General features: G+C 50.7%; 1 non-coding gene across 1 annotated transcript; it reads right to left on the bottom strand.

The window, feature by feature from the left end:
* Window positions 1–1,360: 1,360 nt before the first annotated feature.
* On the bottom strand, window positions 1,361–1,442 carry TRNAS-UGA. Its single transcript has one exon. It is a non-coding gene; the product is annotated as a tRNA-Ser (tRNA).
* Window positions 1,443–13,365: the final 11,923 nt, after the last annotated feature.

The raw sequence follows: 13,365 nt of genomic DNA, 5'->3' as shown, positions 1-13,365 counted from the left end.
TCTTCCCACTTGACACCCCCTCCACCCCCAACCAACAGAATCACCCTCTACCTCTGTAAACCGTACAGGGCCCAGCTCCTCCTTAATTAGGAATTAGCAGATTATAACGATGAAAGTCTAACTTTGTCTGTCTAATCGCATCGTCCCTCCACTTGACCTGAGGTTTGGCTACCTCCATGGCTCTTTTACCAGATTTTCAGTCCCTGTTTGTGGAGTTGACCCAGAGCCAGCCCACGGTGGATAACAAGGAACTGTGCTCTTTTGCCTTAACGATGCAATTCTCAGAATAATGGGCCTTGCTTTGTGTTCAAACGGGATCGCCGGGTGCATGACCACGGTGGATAAAAGTTGCTGGGGAACAACGGAACACAGTTTTTCTCACACGCAGAGCTTACCAAGGACAAAATGAGGCAACGGCAACCCTGCCGCAGAGGTGGGTAGAGGAGAGCAGGACTGGGCCAAAGATCATAAGAGAGAAGCAAGTTGTCGTGACTACAGGGGTGCTGCCTCGGGCAGTGTCCACTTTTCAAGTCCTAGAAAGGCAAGAACAGTGTCTCGAGAAAGCTTGGGTCAAGTATAGAAGATCCTTAATCACAGGGACGTGAAGGGGAGAGCCTGCAATAGGCACAGAGGTTCCTTGGCTATGTGGGAGTGAGGGGTAAAGCCCGGGATAAGCACAGAGGATCCTTGGCTGTGGGGGAGTGAGGGGTAAAGCCTGGGATAAGCACAGAGGATCCTTGGCTGTGGGGGAGTGAGGGGTAAAGCCCAGGATAAGCACAGAGGCTCCTTGGCTGTGTGGGAGTGAGGGGTAAAGCCCGGGATAAGCACAGAGGAGCCTTAGTAGTGAGGGCTAAAGGTACAGCAGGACAGAGTGTACCCATTCTTCAAATGAAAAATTGTTACTGCTCAGTGGGAATAGCAGAGAAGATGGACTGGCCAAAATGAGAAATATTTTGCCCAGCTGTTCTGTGTTGTTCTATGCCAATCCTGGGATTCTAATGCCCTGTAACAGTGGTGGTGGGGGGAGGGGGGGATTTAATGTTTGTGCGACAGTGTGTGTGTGTGTGTGAGTGTGTGACTGTGTGTGTGTGTGTGTGTGCGCGCTTTTTCTCACTCTCTTCAAAAGGAGCTACCTAGCTATCCGCTCCCTGGAGGAAGGCCTTAGGCTGGTCCTGGCTTTCCGATAGCTCATCTCTCTCCCATCCCCCCACCCACTGCAGTGAGGTCTAATTTCCATTGCACTTTCCCTTCTCATTTCAGTATTCAAAACCTTCCGTTATTTAACGAGGAGGGTCCTGTTATTAACGAAAGCAAGAGACTCAAACAGGTAAGGAGCAAACAACGTCCTTGTATGAAGGACCGTAGTCGGCAGGTTTTGAACCTGCGAGGGGAGACCCCAATGGATTTCAAGTCCATCGCCTTAACCACTCGGCCACGACTGGGAGCGCAGTGAGGTCTGGTGCTGCATACCCAGGTAGGGACTACAGCTCCCAGAATGCACTGGGGAGAAGAGTCTCAAACCAGGCATAAAGCTCCTTTCAAAACCTGGGTTACTTGGGGGTGGGGGGAGCCTTTGAAGGTTGACCACATCGATCATAAGCTCTGTGGGGCAAGGACCTATTGCTCCTACATATTCGCCACCATTGTACAGTGCTGTGTATGGCCAGTAGCGCTATACATACAATTATTATAAATATATATATATATATATATATATAAATCAAAAACTAAGGCAACGTATTGTGTATTATTAATAGTGCTTACCATGTAATATATGCAAAAAAACCCCAATAACAAAAATTGTTTGGGGAAAAAGCACTATTGTATTCCTCATATAATTAATTTCAAAAATTCTGTGATTTCATAAATATAATTATGCTTTATTGAAAAATATATATTAAATATCAATTTTTCTATTTTTTATAAAACATTCCATCAATAAAAATTTTTTATATATTAAATTGAACCTTAATAACAATATCCACAATTATACCCGTCTTATATTTGCCCTCTGCTTTATACTACCTCTAATCTCAATCTGTCCCTCAATTACCCAAATAACACCAAAGGATGAAAATTTATAATAATACTATTGGTCTTCTTATGTGGTAAACACCACTAGATCTATAAACCTATATATTATATAATCATTATTATAACATTTATATATTATTGTTATTTAGAGACCAAGTCTGTAAACTTAGTCTCAAATATCTCTTTCTAAATGTTCAAATGATTTATTTTCAAATCCTCTTCACGATGTGTCCCACTTGGGTTCTTTGCGTCCTATTACATCCATGGGCGAGAATCAGAACTACAAGTCCCTGCATGCAATGGGATAGATAGACCCAAGCCTTGGAGCTCCCTGCTCCTTCTGCAGTGGAGCCAGGTGGAAATGCTGCCGCTGTGGGAGCTCCAGCGTGCCCCAAGATTCGGCCCAAGCCTTTCAAGCCAGACCTCGCTTTGCGGTTCGATCATTTCTAAAAGAGCCGAAGCTACAAAACGTCTGTAGGACGCGCAGGGCTGAGGGCAAACTTTCTTGTGAAAGACATTCAGTTTAGGCGGTTCATCTTTTTAATCAAGCTGCTACGGACTGATCGTTTGGGGGGGGGGGGGGGTTTAATTGCCTGGTTTTAAGCCATGTCATTGGCGTGCCACTGGAGAAATAGGTTTTGATTTTAGGCAGGAGGAACAGAAAGAGAGGGTTTGCCTTCCCCCTGAAGGAAGTCGCCAGAACTCAGTCGCCTTCTCCTTTCAAGACATTTAAAGCAGCGTGGGATGAAAGGACCCGTCTCGCAGGAGTAGAGGCCTCAGCTCCCAGTCCTGCTGGTTAGCATTTTCAAAAGCAGCAGCGGACACACACATAGCGCTACCCAGACAGCAGGCCCCGCTCCACGGCGCTTACATAACATGGCAAACGACAGCAGCTAAAGTCCGGGCAGCAAGGTGCCTGGAGTTGTATCTGCCTCTCCGTGCAGCAATATTGCACCTACAGGTACCACGGCTTCTCCACCTTTCTTCCCTAGGGATCCTCTGGGGCCTATACAACATCACGCGCTCAGGCTAGCACGCAGCTTAACCAGCGAGCGGATGCGCCAGGCTAGCACCGGATGCAATAAGGGGACTAGCGCGTCCCAAACAGGCGCCCAAGCTCACGCGTAGCTAATAGCGCTCATCACATGTACGTGGCGTGTAGATGAGGCTGTTTGCTATTACCCCCCCGTTGCAAAAGAAAATATGCAGTGCACAGACACGTTAAGTCTTGGCGCTGTCAAGGGCTCACTAACCAAAAAAAAAAAGCTCTCTCTGGTTCCTCCTGCTTTTTGTATCGTCCCGACACTAAGTACGAGGAAACACAGAAAGCAGCAACATGAAAAGAAAAAAAAAAAAAAAGTCTTGACGGGGGGTCAGCTTAGGGAAACAGACGCTCAATTTACCAGCGTCCATTTTCCTAACCTGCGTCGTGCGCACGGCCACAGCTCCTGGGCGCCTGATGCCAAGGACGCCCTCGGGACGTGCAATTGAGCCCTAGCTCATTACGGTATTGCAGTGGGCGCCCAGGAGACCTGGCTTGTGCGCGCCTAGTTTGGACGCGTGTTTGTACACGCAGCTTATTGCATCGGCCCCTCTGTGTTTATGCCAGGCCCCGATAAACTCCGCAACTGTTCTGGGCCTTCACCACCACATCCTGACAATGTCCCTCCCTGAGTCACCCCCCCCCCCCCCCTTGGAGTTTGATGTCATGACCCCTAATTCTACAGTTTCCTTTCCATCAGAGAGGGGTTTGATGCTTGTGCAGGTAGCTAAAAGGTCTGTAGCCTGTCTCCCCCGTCTCTCCTCTCCCCCAGGGTGTACAGATTGAGTTCCATCAGTCTCATCTCTCGCTCTAAATGCCTTGCACCATGAGCACAGGACTCCAGCTGAGGCCTCGCCCAGGACCTGTAACAGGGGCATCACCACCTCCTTTCTCCTGCTGGTTATGCCTCTCTCTCTCCGGCCTTAGCCGGCTCCTTGGCACATTTGCTTCGCCCCCTTCGGATCGTCAGACGCCGTCACGCCGAGGGTCTCTCGCCCCCGACCGTACCCCGTTGGCCGCTCTGGATTGCTGCACCCCCGGGTGCAGGACGCTGCACGGCCTGGCGCCGAAGCTTAAGCTGCCAAACCCTTCGACCACACCTCAAGATTTCTTAGATCTCTTCTCGTTCTCTCTGCTCCTTCAGGTGTGTCCGCGCTGTAGGAGTAGAGAAAACGAGGAGTGGTTGCAATCTGAACCAGGACAGTCCCAGTGACATGCGGTGTTAAAAAAAACCCAAAACAAAACACGATTCAGATATCAGAAGGAACGAAAATCAAAGTTTAAAGATGGGTCCTCCTATGAACAGATTTAGGATTGCAAGGGGCAAAGGATTCACACCTCCGAAAAGTAAAAAAAAAGTCTGGCACCATAAAATCCTTATGCACGAACACCTCCAGTCCCATTCTCACGCCCCCAATCCATGCGCTTGGCATTTCAGGGAGATTTCTAACCCTCATGGCCATTGCCAGAATGGGCTTGGCTGGAAGCATCCAGTAGAGCCAGCACTCACCCTATGATTAAACCAAGGCTTAAACGTAAGCAGAGTGAAATACTCACAGGTAGGCAGTGGGGATGTGTGTTTTAAGGGGTTTTGGGGAAAGGTTTCCCCCATCTACACAGGCCTAGCTAGCTTGGTTTTCGGCAGGGGCAGGGGGGTGCATCACGAAGCTCTCCCAGGATCAGAACACGAGGCAGCCTGGGGCAGGGCCTGAAAGATCCGGGAAGGTGGAGAAAGGAGGATGAACTGCCCCGGCAGACGTCATTTCCCTCAGCAAAGCAGGACCGGGTTCCCTAATCCAGGACTGGAACGATCGACCATCCCTCTCTCTCAGAGATCTACTCCATCCGATGCTCAGGCAACACTGCCAAGTCTGGAACAAGAGAACTCGACAGCAGGGAATTCCCACGGTGTAAAAAAAACCCACAAAACAGTTAATGCCTAACTTATTACAGGCCTCCGTGGGACGCTGGAGCAGATGGCCGGCTGAATTTAGTCGGCTGAAACCTTACGCCTTTCACCTCCACCCATAACTCGTGGAGGTGCCTCAAAAAGAGCAACCACCGCCGGGCCAGACGCTGGGACCAAGCTTTTATGTGCACGTGGTGGGAGAGATTTCTCTCAGAATCAGCAGTAAGGGGTAAAGGAAAGGTCAATGCCTACCAGGCCAAGACCCTGATAATCCCAGCAAAACAATTCCCAGGATCAGGACAGTCACAGCTGGAGAGTGAGGAAAGGAAGCAGGTGCTGGCCCCAGGGACTGGAGACCGTTCCCCTTCCCTCTCCCTGTATGAGAGTGGTGAAAGCTCTCGAGAGCATCCCCGGGCCTTGCTTTGTTAATAATTCTTGCTCCGTGCTGTGGATGTGGCCCGTGTTTGATAAGGAACAGCACTGCCGCTGCTGCTGAGCGAGCTTGGGCACCGGGCCGGGGGGGGGGGGGGTTCATGCACTTTTGAGCTGGGTCAGTTTCACATTCTGCGGCACCCACCTGCAGGCAGCCCAGCCCAGGGAGGTCTCTTTTCTTCTTTCAGAAAGACAGAAATAGGGAGAAGCAGGATAATCCACTTCTCTTGAAAGCAAAGGGCCCCGGAGGCAGAGCCCACACCCAGCCCGACTGAAAGCAACGAAACCAAAATTTCAAGAGAGAAGCAAGCTGCCGCCCTGGGAGGGCAGCGTGGCCCTGTCAGAAGGGCCCGGGGAGGCCGCTGTCGGACCCGCGTGTTCCGGGAAAAAGGAGAAATTCAGAGGAGGACTTAGCCAGGAGAGTCCGCCGCCGGCATTCGAACATGAAACCCGGAGCCAGCCTCCGGGAGGCGAGCGACGCTTAAAAAAAAACACAAAACAGCAGAATCCTCCCTTTTCTTCTGGTGGCCCAGCACAAACTGCGCCTTGCCCTGCGCTCAAGGCCCGTTCATGTGGCATCAAACATTCCCCCCCCCCCAAGGAGGGGTAGCTTCGACCTTCGTGCCGAAGGACAAATTACTGCCAGGGGTGGCACCTCTTCCTGGGATCGTGGAACGTGGAAGGCTGGATGTCATCCAGGGGTTCTCACGAGCAGCCACGGTGCCTGAGAAGCAGGCTAGCCAGAGAGTTACCAATCTTTTTTTTTTTTTAATTTATTTTTTGTTATAACATTGAAATTCCCAGGAAAAAAAAAAAATAATGAAAGCCGAAAACAAAACTCCCTACTTATACCAAACCGTCAGCGAGGACACAGTTGGCTTGAAATTACAAACGAAAACCTGGGGAGCCAGGTCCATTATGCTCTACCGTACTTCCCAAACCTATTAAATTCACTTAGAGAATAGCCACTGCCATTAGCAATGGTTACATGGAATAGACTTAGTTTTTGGGTACTTGCCAGGTTCTTATGGCCTGGATTGGCCACTGTTGGAAACAGGATGCTGGGCTTGATGGACCCTTGGTCTGACCCAGTATGGCATGTTCTTATGTTTTCCTGCAGACCTCGAGTCCCAGGCCGGTCAGGATATCCCCACCGACCGTGCAGGAGGTTAAGTTGCATACATTAGAAACCCAGGCTATGCTGCGTTATCTCATGCAGATTTATTAGGGCAGCAGGGGGCCCTCAGGCCCGGGAAGCACTGGTGTACAGGCCCAGATTTAAAGCAACTGTTGCTGCCGTCCCCCCCCCCCCCCCGGCCCGCTGGCCACACCAAGAACTCCGCGCAGGGGGCCTGGGAGCTGAACCTCGAGGCAGCCATGGCCTCCCCCACAGCGCGGGCTTCCTACTACCAGGGAAACCTGTGCCAGGGGGCAGGGCACCTCAGGGCTTGCGAGCCCCACATTAAGGTCTTGGTGCAGCCGGCTAGAGAGGAAATCGCCGGTGGGGCCCAGAGGCGAGGGCCCCAGAGCACGTGCAAGTTTCTAGGGAGGGGGGGGGGGGTATGATTACACCCTCGCGCCCCCTACTTTTAAGTCTGGCCCTGCTGGTCTGCGAGTATTCTGAAGGGAAATTTAAAGCAGCGCCAGCTAGAGCTAGACCCGGCTCCCAGCTGAACCGCAGAGAAGGGGAGCTGAGATGGAAAGCCAGAAATTGTGCGACTGGCATGGACCACAGCAGCAGCCATGTTGCACTGGGGGGAGAGAGAGAGAGAGAGAACGTCCCTGCGTCCGCCAGGGCAGCTCCTCAGCTTTAATAAAACAACTTATTTCTGGCTTTCTGGAGAAGAAAAAAAAAGTCTCCAATCCCCTGCCTCTGAATGGGGCTTTATAACCTGTTCCTCTCCTTCCCACCGCACATGCCAAAGCGGCATCTCAAAATAGCTCTGGAAAGCCAACCGTCCTGACCTCAGAGAGCAGCGCCGTCTGGCTCCAGAGGCGGGGACGGGAAACTGGGCACAGCCAGAGCTGCCGCGCATGGCTGACAGGAACCCGAACCGCTGCTCCGCAGGCGGGATTTAAACCACATCTGGGGGGGGGGGGGGGGGGGTGTGAGGGATGGCCCCTCCCCACTCAAAAAAAGAGAGGCAATTTACTGTACAGGATAAACAGAGCCTTTCCTTCCGCAAGCTCTGCCTCCCCACCCACACGCGCTACAGAACCTTAGGTGCACTGCACAGGGCCTTGGAGCAGACACGTAGCAGTTTGTTTATAGACAGGGTCCATCCCCGTTATCCCCAAAAAAAAAAAATGAAGCTTTGGTTACCGCTTCCTTAAAATGTTCACGTACCTTGGATGGATTAAATCAAGTTACAAAAGCAGAGGACCAATAACCCCTCGTGATCTTACCCTGCCTACCCCTCCCCCAAACCTGACGAAAAAAAGGATATTCAAAATACTACATGAGGCATTATACTAAGGGCCTACTTCTTCCGATGACATTAAAGTGCCCTGGGGACTTGAAATCACTGCTAAATTCACATTGCCCCCTGCCAAAATCTCTTTGGGGCCGATGCAATAAAAGCGCGTAGAAAGAGGGCGCCGTTTTCCCTAACGCATACCCAATCCACCTCTCCCGAGCACCCCATGCAGTGTTTAACGAGGGGTAAATCGGGCGGCCCCAGCATTTTCCTATCCTGTGGCTGTGCGCACAGCCACAGGTTAGGAAAATGGACGCTGGAAAGCCGAACGTCCGTTTTCCTAACCTGACTGCCATTAAGACTTTTTTTTTGTTTGTTTGTTTTTGGCAATTTCTCTTACTTAGTACTGCAATGATATTAAGTCGGAGGAACCACAGGAAAAAAAAAAAAAAAAAAGTCTTGATGCGCCCCAAGCCGTCAACAAAAAAAGCTGCTTAACGTCAATTCCACGTGCTGGCATTAAGCTTTGTGGGTTAAAACATGCACGTCGGGCACACTGACCGGGGGTACTAATAGCTTCATCAATGTGGCCTTTACATGTGATGGGCGCTATTAGTTATGCCTCGGGAGTTATTCTAGCACATCCAACCGCACGTCAAGCTCTGCGCTAGGCTGAGCGCACTCTATTGCATGGGCCTGCGAGTTACTGGGAATCTAATTATGCTGAGAAAAATGGATTGAGGATGGGTAACATACAAGGGGATTCGCATGGGTTACAAAAAAAAAAGAAGTGTTTTACCTGCGTCTGTAACACTTCTCTCCCTCAGTCCAGTTAAGAGTCCGTTCCACACTCCACAAATTACGTACCTTCCCCCCCTGCACTGAGAAGGGGCATTCCTGAGGGTCAGTGGAGGCAAAGTACCTGCGACTGTTTCCAGCAAAAAAAAATTCTACCTGCACAAAAAAAAGTAGATGCACATGATCTTTCTCTGAAAAAAAAAAGTCTTCAATTCAGGCAAGGCCGGAGTTAAGATTTGGGTGCCCACAGGCAACGTGCCATGATGGCAGTCCTGTGGAGCTGTGCCAGCACGTGGCCTCACCCGCAAGGCAGAAGCAGACTTCTGTTGGGCCTGGGGGAGTTGGAGCTTTTAGGAATCTGGCACCCTAGGCAGTTTGCCCTCGCCTAAATCTAGGCCTGAATGCAGGGTCGGAATGCCACCAGCAAAATGCACGGGGGCTTAGGATTTCCACGCGACTGGAGGCAGAGCGTATTTTCTGGGGGATATCCCGTGCACCTGATCAACCGGCCGGGGTCAGAGGACCTAAGTCGAGGAGCGCCGATCCACGGCACCGGACAGGCGCGCGTCCATCCAGCTCTTAACCCCCTTTCCAGTGATAAGAGATGCCACCTCCCCCTCCCTAGGGAACATGAGAATCACCTTGCCAGTAAAATGAGCCGCTCTGCAGCCAGGTTCCAAAAACAGTACTGGTTTTACTGGTTGCGGTAAAAAAACGCAGACAATACCATTGGATGCACCCGTTTCCTGCGCGGCCGCACCGTCCTTCCCTGCCAGGAGGCTCACGCTATGTACAAATGCCTAAAAACGAATACAGGTATGAGATTTTTCAAACATCTGTTTCTTAAAGTTGCTCTTTTTTTTTTTTTTAGGTAGGTCCCTGTTTAAGACCTCAGCTCACCTCCCCCCCCCCCCCCCCCCAACTACCCCTTAGCACCAGACGACCTGAGCAGTGCATGAGAAGATGATGAAAGGGTGGGTGCCAGGCAAGCAATCTCATTGGTCAAACTCCTTTCCCAACACCCCCCCCCTTCCTCGTCCCTTGAAAATGTTACTTCCTTCCAATGCATCTGAAAAGGGGCTTTAAGGCAGCTCCCCGCCCCCCCCCCCCCAAACAGTTTTTGCATAGATGCTAGTAATCACTTTCAAAAGTTTATCTTCTCAAACTTTGATATTCAAACGGTTTTGAGCTGCCAGCAGCGGTCAGAACAACGCCGCAGCCGCAGCTCTGCAGGAGCGGTTGCAAGGCAGAGCTAAGAAGGGGGTGCCTGGCAGGTTCCTGGGGGGAGTGGGTGGCAGGACTTGGCCAAGATGATAACATTCAGTCTTCAGCCAGGAGGAGGAGGAGGAGGAGGGCAGAATCAGGAGAGGGGGGGGGGGGGGGGGAGAGGTCCACGCACCCCAGGGTGCAGCACGGCGAGAGCGACGTGGAAAAAGGGGGCCACACGTGCTCCAGCCCAAGCCTGGAGCAGCCCCGGTGACCTTCCGCCCGCTCCCAGCAGCCCATGAAGAGATCACAAGAGACTGCATCACGGCCCCCGGAGCGTCGAAGCTGGACCATAAAAAAAAAAAAAGAGGCCAAACCCAGCTGCACAGCGACTTAAGAGAGGTCACCCCCAGTGACCCTCGCTTCGACCTCAAGAAATCCCGATCCCCTCTCAGGCATCAGTGTGCCCGCTCTTTAACAAGTTATCCGAGAGACACTCAGCAGCAGCAGCGCAAAGCACTGGTACATGAATACATTTGCTTTGCGGCCTAAATATAGCTTTTGCTTGATTTTTTTTTAAATCACTTGTCATTTCTACCACGATCTCCTGGGTGATTCTACCCTCCCGTGGTGCCCTGACCAGAGAATTAGAGAGACCGTGTTTAGAGCCAACTATTTATAGCTCTGAGAGCTATTTATAGCGCTCCGGTGCCAGTGTTGGAGTGGATGGGGGGAGGGGTATGTCTGGTAGCGCTGTATCTTCATAAAAAAAAAAAAAAAAAAAAAGGAGGATCCTGGCCGGTCAAGAGCTCAGCAGGGCTCGGTGCTGCTTCTGGCAGCTGGCCAAGGGCAGGCAAGCTAATTTCAGGACCTGAAATACCAGGGCCTGGTTAATGCTTCTGCTTATGTACTTTTAATGAAAGAATGAGTGTTGGTAAGTAGTGTGTGAAACAGAAAGGCCAGAGCAAGAGGGAGAACTTGCCCTATTACTTACCTTTTTCTCCACCTAACAGGCAAGATTTCAAGTGCATCTGGCCAGTCTAAGCTGGAAAAACAGCTCCTTACGCTGCTGTTTCCTGTGCCATTCATTCATTCTCCCAGCGGACTGTAGGATGCTCCTGAGGCGCTGCAGGCTGGGCCCAGATGTTCTACCCCCACTTCTCCTGAGATTATCTACACCCAGAGAGGCAGCTGCGACGGGGAAGTAGCACACAGCAAGCCACCCCCCCCCCCCCCCCCCAAACCCAGTAAGACACACTAAACAAGGATCTTCAGCAGCCCCCCCCCCCCCCCCGAAACACTTTTCAAAAAGGGAAGCCCAAACCACAGCCATTCCTCTCCCAATCATTCCAGATTCACCACCCCCATCCGTTCAGCCAAGCTACACCGAAGAGATTCTACAGCACAGCCAGAAAAAGTCACATTATCTTGTTCTCGTTAACACACTTCTCTCCCCACTTACATCCTCACCTCTAGTGCTAGATTTATCTTTGACATTAACCCGTGCAAGCTCCATCCCCAGGAAGCAGAAAAATGAGAACACATTTGAAAGAGTTTGAATTCTGTTTCGTTTCTCTAATTCGCATGTGATGTGTGATTTTTAAATTCAACTAAACTGCAAACAGCACACTTATATATCTTAGGTTATGATACACAGAGCTGAATTAAAAAAAAAAAAAAAGGCCTAGGGGGGGGAGAGAGAACTGAGCTGGGAGCCAGAAGACCAGAGCTCAAATCCCACCGCTCCCACCAACACCCCTTGTGAGCCTGAGCAAGTCAGTCACTTTAAGCTCCCACAGGTTGTACAGTTCCCTAGTACAGAGCAGCATGAATATTCTGGAACAAAAGGAACAGATGCTGGTACTCTAATTCAACAAAGTACCCCAAATGAAGTTAGCAAGCTACAGCCAAGTTGGTACTGAATTGGGCTTTAATTTGCACTGAACGCCAATAGGGGGTGGAGAGAAAAGTTTGCAGAGAAATCACGGCTGGCTGGCTAATTCCAGCTCTGGCAGTGAATCTAATTGCCTGAATCATGGTTATTGTAGCTTCTCTTTAGAAGGAGCTTGCCCCAGACAGGCAGGCGATTGCCTTATTAATCACGCACCATTGAGGAATCACCGTGTAGCAAAAGATCAGAGGTCGATTATAGGCAATGCACAAAAGCCCTGCGGGGGTGGGGAGATAGTGCAGTCACCATTAAAACCAGCTACTGCAGAGTGTGTCGCACTGGTACGAAGGGCTTTCAAATTAATGCCCAGCTTCGTTACCTTGACCGCATGGCCTTACAGAGTACGGAGGGCCAGACCACCCCCCCTCCCCCATTATCTTTTCCTACCAATGCTCTTAAGGCAAATGATGTTCATATTTCTTTCCAAAGGGGCTAAAACAATATTAGTTTGTCCTTTTGCTTTGCGCAGCAGGGTTTCCTCCAGGCTTCCAGTTCAGTTAGGACTGGCTCCAGCTGGGGCACTGACCCCAGGAGCCTTCACCCAAAGTTTTTTTTCCCCCCTCTTTGCCTCCCTGGTCTACGCCGGTGCTGGCAGTGACTGTCCTGGCCGAGAGGCCCCAGGGACTGCGGTTCCCCTTCAGACACTGTACAAAAACATCCTCAAACCCAGCGAGTCGTGAATTCCTTCCCCTTTAGGTGGAGGAGAGGTTCATCCCCTCTCCTCCCCAGCATCCTCATCTCCCAGACTGAGAAACAGAAACCAGGGCCGAGAGTCGAACCAGTCTAGAAAGTTTGCCGCTGGTTCCAATCTTCGGCAGCGCTCTGGGGCCCTCTTGATGCACAGGGCTGGAAGAGGGTGGCGCCCATGCTGGTAGCAGAGGTGAAACGTGCCAGCAACATGCCCTCTAATTTTTTTGAATAGCCACCTGTGCAAAAAATGATCTTTTGGGCAAGTTTCTAGAAGCAAGAGTTCAAATTTGTGCGCTCCGAGCCGCTATTCTGCAACTAACAAACATCGGGATTTTTTTTTTGTGCAGGCAGAGCATGCCCTCGTCCCCTCTAAATTTGTGGGCATGTGCACACGCCCGCGTGACAGGCCCATTACCAGTGCCACTGGTAGGATTTCACACCCAAGGCAGCTTTAAGTAGAATTGGATAGGGGTATCGCACCTGTCAAAAGAACTGACAGCGAAAGCCAAAATAAAAAAAAAAAAAAAAAGGTAAAACACCATACATGTCGCTAAAAGGACAAGAGACAAAACAAAAAACACAAGGAATACATCTACAAATTAAAAACATGGAGGGCGGAGGGGAGAACCAGTAAGCGCTAGACTTGGCTGAGTGAGAATTTGAAAATGAAGGGAGGATAAAACTCACTGTGAAGTTGGGGAGTGACAAGCAACTCCTCAGGGCCCTCATTAGAGCTTCCCACAACTCCACTTTTAAGTTTTAAAGACAGCAGCGTCTGAAATGCAGCTCATTACAAAGAAGGAAGAGCTCCTGCTCGGCCAGTAGTTCGGATTAATACCGGTGCATTTCTTCGTCCGAAACGCAATAGCCAACTTTAGGATAAGCA

This window comes from Rhinatrema bivittatum, chromosome 16, assembly GCF_901001135.1.
Source record: "Rhinatrema bivittatum chromosome 16, aRhiBiv1.1, whole genome shotgun sequence".
In the NCBI taxonomy this organism is placed as follows: Eukaryota; Metazoa; Chordata; class Amphibia; order Gymnophiona; family Rhinatrematidae; genus Rhinatrema; species Rhinatrema bivittatum.
This window is presented reverse-complemented; position numbering and strand designations above follow the sequence as displayed.